Raw genomic sequence first — 10,672 nt, 5'->3', positions numbered from 1 at the left:
AGTTTCTGACAAATGTCTTTTTACAATACGTCAATTTTAATATGGCAAATATTGCCATCATTCTCATGCAGATGAAATTCTATTTCATTGTGGTTTGCATTTGCTTTTCCTTAATTACCTGTGAGAATAATCATTTCACATATTTTGAGGGAATTTGGATTTTCACTTTTGAGAATCCTGTTCATAAGTTTAGTTTTTCATCAACAGGCAGCAGATGGTAAGGAAAAAAAATGGGTTGCTAATCTTTTTTTCTTATAGTTACATGCGAGTTCCTTATATGATCTGGATATTAATGTATTATTATACTGGATATTAACCAGTTATGTTCACCTATTTATTAATTACCTGTCCCCAGGGTGCAGCTTGACATTTCATTATGTAAAGAGATTTCAGTTCTTTAAAAACTTCAAGAATCCATTTACTTTTGTAATGACATGAAATGATAATTTAATTTTATATTGTCTTAATTTGAAATTATTTTTTCTTACTAATAACCTGTTTTCCAAGACTTTTTTATTGCAGAGTTCCTCTTTTCTCTATGGATGTGTGAGGCCTCCTATGTCATATACAAAATCTGCATGTTTCTTAACTCTCTATTCTGTTCCAATAGTCTATTTACCGTTTCTTCTGTCAATACTAAATAGTTTTAGTTACTATAGATCAGGAGTCAGCAAGCATTTTCTGTAAAGTGCCCAGACAATAAACGTTTGAGGCTTTGTAGGCCATACGGTCTCCATTGCAACTATTAAATTTTGCCATTGCAGCACAAAAACAGCCAAAAATGCTAAGTAAAAAAATACATGCAGGCATGGCTGTTTTCCAGTATTTATTTATAAAAGCAAATGGTGAACCAGGTCCATGGGTTGTAGTTTTCCAACCCCTGCTGCAGATTACAGTAGGTCATGATTTCTGAAAGCATATGTTTTCTCAAACACTTCTTCAAATTTATATTGGTAATTCTTAACTTTCTATTCTGCCATATGCTTTGAGGATCAGCTTATTAAGTCCCATTATTAAGTCCCAAGAAAATATTTTGAGATTTTGAGATTTCAATAGAAATTCTATTTATTTCACATAATAGTTTGGAAACATTCAACATCTTATATTGTTAACTGCTTATCAGCATGATATATCTTTCTATTTATTCATTAATTTTGTTTTGTCATTTTGCTCATAAAGTGATATAAGGCACATCTTTTTTATATTTATTCCTCTGTTTGAAGTTTTTCTCATAGTCATGAATAATATTTTTCCTGTTAAATTTTCTAATTATTTATTGCTAGTGTGTAGGAATGTTACTGATTGGTATTAGTAAGTAGCATGCCCAGCAAATTTGTTTAGCTACTTTTAAAATTAATAGCTGTCTTTAGATTCTTTGAATTTTCTATATAGATGATTATGTTGTCTTTAAATATTAAGATTTCCAAATATCATTCAGTACAGTTCCTTCCTTTCTTGGATTGGCTTTCCTTCAGTTTCTGGTACTTTTTGTCACTCTCCACTGCCTTCATATCGTTAATTTTTATATTATTTTCCAAAGTTTATAATTATTAACTCTAGAAGGCCTGAATATAAGGTAGTTTGCCATTACCGGAATGCTTAAACAATAACTTTTAAAGAACAGAATTTCTTAATTTTAATTTAAAATTTATCAATCTTTGCTTTTAAGTTTGTTTCATGTATACCTATATGTGGTCTAAGAATTCTTTGCTTTTCACAAAGACATTCTCCCATGTTTTATTCTAGAAACTTTAATGAGTTACCATTTGCACTTAGATTAATAATTCACATAGAATTTATTTTTGTGTACATGATGAAGTGGGATTAAAGGTGTATTTATTTTTATTGGCTTTTAATTTTGCCATTATTGTGCCATATCACACTGCTTTAATTAATGAAGTTATAAAAGGTCTTGATAACTGGTAATATAAGTCCATATTTATTTTCCTTGTTCAATGTTGTCTTGGCTTTTTTCAGTCCATTGCATTTACTTCTAAATCTTAACACTATCTAATCAATTTCTAAAGAGAAATCTCTAGAATTTTGTTGATATTGCATTGAATGTACAGATAAATTGGAGGATAATTGACTTCTTAAAATAGTAAAGCTTCCAATCCATGGACTTGGTATACATTCATCCATTTAGATTTTCTTTAATTTTTCTCAATATCTGGATAGAAGTCATACCTGTTTCCCTACAATTAATCTATGTGCTTCATATTTTTCTGTCCTGTTATAAATAGTATTATTCCTTGAATTTTGTGTTACATTTGTTGCCAGCATATTGAGATACAATTGATTTTTATATAACAAGAAAATGGATTAATTTATTAATTTTTTTGTTTGGACATCTTTTCAAATTTTTAGCATATATGTACATCGTCTTGTCATCTGCATAAACAGTGTTACTTATTTTCCATTGCTTATATTTTTTATTTTGTTTTGTTTGATTAAATGATTTTTTATTTTTTTTATTTTTTTTATTTTTTTGGCTTATGGCATAGAATTCCAGTATACTATTGAATGGAATGGTGATAGCAGGGATTCTTTGCTATTTTCCCAATTTCAGAGAAAGACTAAGTATTTCACCACTAAGTAGAATGTTTTCTGTCACTTTATCAAATTAAGGAAATTGTCTTGTTTTTTGTTTGCTATGTTTTTACAATAATAGAGTTTGAATTTGACCAAATCCTTTTGTCTGCATTTATTGAGATAATCATGTCTACTTTTATCTTATGAATGTCATGATCTACATTGACTCATATTTAAATGTTAAGCCAACCTTGCATTTCTGGAATAACCTCAACTTGATTGCAATTTATGACACTTTATATATCACTGGGTTTCATATGCTAATATTTTGTTTAAGATTTTTTGATACATACTTCTGAGAGACAATGACATATAATTTTCCTGTCTTTTATTTTCATTGTTAAGTTTCACAGCTGAGCTTATGTTAGCCTTATAAAACAAGCTGGAAAGAAACTTTTATTGCAAATTATTTGAAAATTTATATATATATATATATAAAAGGCAAGTTGCCAAAACTAATATGGTATCACTATAAGGAGATCTACCCGCCCTTCAGGGATACCACATTTTGGACTTTGCATAAACTTGAAATAAACTTTTCTTTTACAAGCCCATCAAGATTTGAGAATTTATCTGTTGAAACAGATAATACAAATATCTATAACTAATAAATATCCTATTTGATGTTTATGGTCAATTAATTTTTTAAACATCTTTAAAAAACTTAAACATTTGAAAATGATATATAAAGTGTTTGTATTAAATCTCAATCATTTCACACGCATCCATTCTTCCTTTTGATTGCTCTAATATCAGAAATAGCCGGTGTAGACTGATGAGGTTCTCTAACTTCCCATGGGCGAGCAGTGTTGCTGCTGAAACGGGATGTTCTTTTCTTCCATCTTGAACAAAGCCTAAAATGTCCGTGTTTAAGCCATTTTCTCCCCTTAGCTTCATAGCCACAAAAGATCTGTCAGTTATGAAGGAGAAGCACATACATCATGTTGTGCTTATGGTTACATTGAATCATCATTCTTTAAATGAGTGAGTTAGGAAACATGTATTTGTTCCAAGAAGACTCCCACAGACTGCATGTCTCAGTTTCAATTCAACCTGAAGTTTCAGTGTCAGCTTGGGTAAGAATTAATCAAATGCTCTGTAGCAACTGGGATTATCCACCTCATGACTGCACTTCCTCTTCCTGGGTTTCTGTTTCTTTAAAAGCTTTACCATGTCATTCATATCTAGGTATACTTCAAAATTATTCAAACCAACCTTAAGACTTACAACTGAATCTTCTACAGTAACCCTGGCCCACATATATTTTATAGTTTTCTGAGATCAAATTGCATGTATCTCATAAGAATTAATTATCACATATTCTTCTACTTGTTTCCCCAAGTAGGATATAAATTCCTGGAGTATAGGGTTTATGTTTTAAACTAGTTTCCATACCTTCCATGTTCTTAGTAAACACTGACAGGTTAATTATTCAATCCTTACAACATGGAAGAGAAAGAAAGACCCCTTCTCCTCCCCTGTTCATTTCTACATAGTATTTTATTGTAATTAGCACTATTTTCTTTTCATTTGCAATAATATTTTGAGTTAGATTGGCTGGCAAACTAGCAGAAGCCTTTTTTCATCCTCAGACATCTTTTACTTATTTATTTATTTCCTTATTTATTCATTATATATAATAGACTTCATTTTGTAAAGCAGTTTTAGGTTCACTGCAAAATTTAGTGGCAGATACAAAGATTTTCCATACATGCCCTCCACCCCCACACATGCTTAGCCTCTCCGTTTATCAACATGCCCCATCAGAGTGGTACGTTTGTTACAACTGATGAACCTAAATTGACATATCATTATCACCCAGACTCCATAATTTACATTAAGTCTCTTGGTATTGTACATTCTATGGGTTTGGACAAATTTGTAATGGCATGTATCTACCATTATAGTATCATACAGAGTAGTTTCACTGCCCTAATAAATAATGAAGAGGCCTTTTTTACTGCACTGTTCCTTGGTACACTCACTTCTAGTAGGACCTACTTCTCAAAATAGCAAAATCAGAAGCTTAAACTTATCAGTACTGTCCATCATGACCCAGCTCTAGGGAATTCCTTTACATTTTTCAGACTCATGAGACATATCTTTCTAACCAAGATGTCTTTTAGTTAACTTAAAATAGGAGGTACCTATTCCCTGTTTATGGAATGCATGACACATAAGAAGAAAACTCTCAAGGAACCTGGGTTTCCTTCTCAATAAGCGTGAGATTTTACAAGTAATACATATATATCAAATCCAAGTATTCTGGAATGTAACTGCTCACTTCTATAATCCTTTTAGATTAAAACATCATTTTTACACATTGGTAATTTTTGTTACTGAAAATATAACTTAAATATATAATTGTTTTTCTTTTTTTTAACAGTCACCTTAGCTTCAGATGATTGTATAAACTGTTCCTACTAAGGAAATTGAGGGAAGATTGACATGCTTTGATAATCCTTGTAAATATAATGAACATTAATAAAAATCTTTTGATTGTAAGAGACTAAGTTGCTGTTTCATGAGTTTCAGTCTCTGTAAAATTAATTACCTCCTAAGGTACTAAGAATATTTACAAATGAAACTGCTGAAGTATTACAGCTGTTTACGGAATTTTGATGAATATTTAAATGAGAGGAATATGAGAATGGAGATAATACAGTTTATTTTTTTAACTGGGAAAAGTTGATATTGAAAACCATAGGCCAGGCAAGGTGGCTCACGCTTGTAATCCCAGCACTTTGGGAGGCCAAGGCGGGTAGATCACCTGAGGTCAGAAGTTCGAGACCAGCCTGGTCAACATGGCGAAACCCCGTCTCTACTAAAAATAAAAAAATTAGCTGGGTATAGTGGCAGGCGCCTGTAATCCCAGCTACTTGTGAGGCTGAGGCAGGAGGACTGCTTGAACCTGGGAGGCGGAGGGTGCAGTGAGCCGAGATCATGCCATTGCACTCCAATCTGGGCGACAAGAGCGAAACTCTGTCTCAAAAAAAAAAAGAAAAAAAGAAAACCATTTGCCACTGAATCTGATATCAGTTTTGAGGGGAAAAAAGCCACAATAAATTCCTAAAGGTATGGCTGGGCAAATCTAAAAATTGGAAGCAATTATTACTTTAAGCCAATATTGGTTCACTTAAAATAATAATTATTTTTTAAATAGATAATCCTAATAACCTCTCAGAATTACCTCGCTTAAAGCAGCAGGTTTTTCCTGGTTTAAGCTCTGATTTCCACATTAGCAGCACCATCTAGAATCCGACCTATATATTTCCCTATGGAAAGAGTCAATTTTTCATGGCACACAATGGAATTTATATAGTACTGCCTTCATATTTATTTTTAAATATAGAATTACTTTGTATAGAGAGTATCATTAATTAAAAAAATCAAAATTAAACAAAAACTACTAAATTCATAGGGTGTATGTAAGACTTACAATTGCAAAAGAACTTATTCTTTCCCACATAGTTTTAGTAAGGATTTGACTGAGTTTATCTGGGTACTTTCCTCCTTTTGTTCCTATATGCCTATATGCCTGGGAAGCCTCCCACCCTGCTCCCTAACATCCTACTCTCACAGACCCCCCACTACAACTTGCCTTGGACAAATCCCATTTTGCCCTTTTTCTCTGTTCATATCGCTTACCTCAGGAACCTCTACACTCGCACTTCATGGTAGTCCCATTCTTCAATATGAGACCTTCTCACTCCTTTCACTAGCTCTCTAAACCTTACTATATGGCGTTCTCTGGAAGTCACGGTATGCTTTCTGCAACTTCTTTAGGACCTCAATCTCTTCTCCAAACATCCACTCCATATTCTTGCTCAAAGTAGAACCTGTCTTTCCTCCAGTATGCAGATTTCATTGCCGCCCTCCTATAAGGTGCCCATTATTTACCCACCACTCCTTTTACTGCTGTCCCTATAGGTGAAGTGCATGTACTCCTCACTCCTCAGTGCCGCTTCCAGACCTCTGCTCTCTAAAATCAGATTGTATGCTACTATGCCTTCATCTGATGGGGTCCATTTCGGATTCATATGGAAGGTGTAGTATACTACAAAAAAAAGAGGCCACCTATAGATACCAGGTCTTAATCCCTAGAACCTGTGTTATATATATTTAAAGAAAAAAAAGATATTTGAAAATATGATTATGAATTTTGAGTAAAGGAGAATTTTTTTTTTAATTTTAGATACCAGGGTACATGTACAGGTTTGTTACATGAGTGTATTGAACCCAGGTAGTGAGCATAGTACCAATAGGTAGTTTTTCAACCCACCATACCATCCTGCCCCCACAGTGTCTATTGTTCCCACATTTATGTCTGCATGTGCTCAATGTTTAGCTTCTACTTAAAAGTGACAACATGAGGTACTTGGTTTTCTGTTCCTGTGTTAATTCACTTAGGGTTACAGCCTCCAGCTCCATCAATATTGCTTCAAATGACATGATTTCATTCTTTTTATGGCTGCATAGTATTCCATGGTGTATATGTATCACATTTTCTTTATCCAGTCCACCACTGATGGGCACCTGGGTTGATTCCATATCTTTGTAATTGTGAATACTGTGTATGTGTCTTTTTGGTGTAATGATCAGTTTTCCTTTGAGTATATAATCAGTAGTGAGATTGCTGGGTCGAATGGTAGCTCTGTTTAACTTCTTTGTGAAATCTCCACACTGCTTTCCACAGTGGCTGAACTAATTTATATTCCCAGCAACAGTGTATTAGATTTCCTTTTTCTTCACATTCTTGTCAGCATCCGTTGTCTTTAGACTTTTTAAAAACAGCCATTCTGACTGATGTGAGATGGCATCTGATTATAGTTTTGACAAAAACAAGCAGTGGGGAAAGGACTTCCTATTCAACAAATGATCCTGGGATAGCTGGCTAGCCATATGCAGAAGATTGAAGCTGGATCCTTACCTTTCACCGTACAAAAATTAACTCAAGGTGATTATTCTTGATTGTTCTGGTAGGCTCTAAATCCAATCACAAGTGTCTTTTAAAGGAGAGGTAAAGAGACAATAAATAGATACTCAAAAGAGGAGCAGGCAGTGTGAAGACAGAGATTGGAGTGATGTGACCACAGTCACTTTAGTTTTGTTTAAGTTTTAAATTTTGTGTGTATATAGTAGGAGTATATATTTATGGGGTACAAGAGATACTTCAGTACAAGCATACAATGCATAATAATCACATCAGGGTAAATGGGATATCCATCACAGCAAGCATTTATCCTTTCTTTGTGTTACAAAACAATCCAATTATCATCTTTTAGTTATTTGAAAATGCACAATAAATAATTCCCTTTCTTTTTGTTTTTTGTTTTGTTTTGTTTTTTTGTTTTGAGACAGGGTCTCACACCTGTTACCCAGGCTGGAATGCAATGGCGTGATCATGGCTTACTGCAGCCTCAATTTCCCAAGTTCAAGCGATCCTCCTGTCTCAGCCTCGTGAGTAGCTTGGACTACAGGCACACACCACCACACTCAGCTAATTTCTGTATTTTTTTGTAAAGATGGGTTTTTGCTATTTTGCCCAGGCTAGTCTTGAACTCCTGAGCTGAAGTGATTCTCCTGCCTTGGTCTCCCAAAATGCTGAGATTCAGACACGGGCCACCATGTCTAACATAATTCCCACACTTTTGAAGTTCTGTTTGAAGATGTCTTTGTAGGAAGCCCCACTCAGGACAGATATGTTAATTGAGAAATGAGATAACCCAAAAAATTCACTGTGAATAAGGTGTTGCAGGCAAAAGGGAAAAAGCCTTTACTCTTACTTCACACAATATGATTGTGAACCATCATTTTCTAGATTTGCTTTTATCTGTACCTTATAGTAGCTAACAGACAGTTCTCAAGTACCTTGTCTATTGGCTGGCAGTATAATATTTATCACCAGAAGATATTTATCACTAGAAAATAATCTGATTCTTTCTTCAGTAAGCAAAACTTTTGTTTTTCCTCATAGGAGATAATTATATGTATGATTTCTCTAACATATAAGAAAAAATGCATTCAGTATGAGATCAGCAATTTATGACGTTGATTTCAAATTTAAATGTTAAAGCTGAAAGATCAAGTCTAGGTGGGACACTGTAGAAGGCCAACACAGGTGGATCACTTGAGTCCAGGAGTTTGAGACCAGCCTGGCAACATGGCAAAACCCTGTGTCTACAAAAAAATACAAGAATGAGCTGGGTGTGGTGGCATGTACTGGTAGTCCCGTGTACTCAGGAGGCTCCCCTACTCGGGAGGCTGAGGCAGGTGGATGGCTTGAGCCTGTGAGGTCGAGACTGCAGTGAACCATGATGATGCCACTGCACTCCAGCCTGGGTGAGACCCTGTCTCAAAAAAAGAAAAAACAAAGCAAAACAACAACAACAACAAAAAAAAACAGATTAATTCTAGAGTGTGGTACATATTGTCAATAGTCTAAATGTTGCCAGTCTAAGGACATCCAGATAAAAGGTAGTGGGCGATAGAGCCAAAATCAAGTCAGGGATAAAAGGCTTTTGTCTAAATAAGTGAACTTTTAAAAGGGTAAAATTTAACTTTAATAACTTGCTTCTATTTTAAGTTATTTTTATGCATCATTTTCTTTCTTAGTCTTTTTAATGTTTTAACTGCTTAACTGTTTCACTCTTTCAATTATTTTGTTAGTTGTAATGCAGTTGTCCACTTTCTCTTTGTCCAGACACTTTCTTCCTCAATGTTCTTAAGAACACATCTCTGGCAGCCATGAAAAAGAATGAGTTCATGTCCTTTGCAGGGACATGGATGAAGCTGGAAACCATCATTCTCAGCAAACTAACACAGGAACAGAAAACCAAACACCGCATGTTCTCACTCATAAGTGGGAGCTGATCGATAAGAACACATGGACACAGGGAGGGGAACATCACACACCGGGGACTGTTGAGGGGTGGAGGGCAAGGGGAGGGAGAGCATTAGGACAATATCTAACGCATGCCGGGCTTAAAATCTAGATAACGAGTTGATAGGTGCAGCAAACCACCATGGCACGTGTATACCTATGTTACAAACCTGCACTATCTGCACATGTATCCCAGAACTTAAAGTAAAATGAAAATAATAATAATAATAATAAAGAACACATCTATGGTCACTTCTTAATCTCATTTACTTTTTCAAAAGAACTTTAAATTTTGTAGTTTTTAGGTTTAGTCCAAAGTTTTCTCTCTTCTTGCTCTACCATCTCTCTCTACTGGAGCTTACCCACTCACTCAGCTTAAAATACCACCTATATGGTGACAATAATAAAATGTATATCTTAAGACCAAACTGCAATTCTTGGTACCAGATTCACTTGTTCAACTCCCCCTACTCACCTGCTCCTTTCACATTCCTCATAGACATCTCAAGAACATATCCAAGAGTAAGCCCATGATCTCTTCCCCGAAATAAGCTGTTTCTCTTTCCTCATCTCTTCCCATCTCAGTAAATGGCTCCCTAGTGGTTTCATTTTGCTGTTAGAAATGAGGGTTCCATTCTTAAAGACTCCTCACTCATCCACTCCCATGCGCCACCAGTTGTCTGTATGGCCAAATTTTCTTGCTGAGTGTTTTGAAAATTCATCTGCTTCCTTTTATTACCTCTACTACTACTCCTGTTTATATCACCATCGTTTACTACCTGAACTTCTGCAAAAGCTTTGTACCTGAGCTCTCCACGTCACACTTGGCTGCCCTGCATGTAACAGCTCTTCTCTAGACAGGGTAGTATGCCTGAAACACAACCCTGACTGGGTCCTTCCTTTAATTCCATTGGCCATCAGGTTTAGGATGAAAGAATCCGCAACACAACCTATCAGGCCTAACAGAATCTAGTCCCTGACAACTTCTCAGTCTTATCTCAGGCCATTGTTTCTCCTTCTCTAAGCTAAAGCCACTGTGGTCTTCCTCACAATTTTCCCACGGTTAAGTTATGCACTTCTGGGCCTTCTCATATGCTAATCTCATAAACTAATCTCTTGACCAGAACATTCTTCCCCTCATGTCTCATCTGAAAGGCCACTTCTTCCCTACATTCCAAGCTAAGTTAAGTCCCCTTT

The sequence above is a fragment of the Gorilla gorilla genome, chromosome 3 (assembly GCF_029281585.2).
Source record: "Gorilla gorilla gorilla isolate KB3781 chromosome 3, NHGRI_mGorGor1-v2.1_pri, whole genome shotgun sequence".
NCBI classification, from domain to species: Eukaryota; Metazoa; Chordata; class Mammalia; order Primates; family Hominidae; genus Gorilla; species Gorilla gorilla.
The sequence above is the reverse complement of the archived record's forward strand: the minus strand, read 5'-3'. Positions refer to the sequence as shown.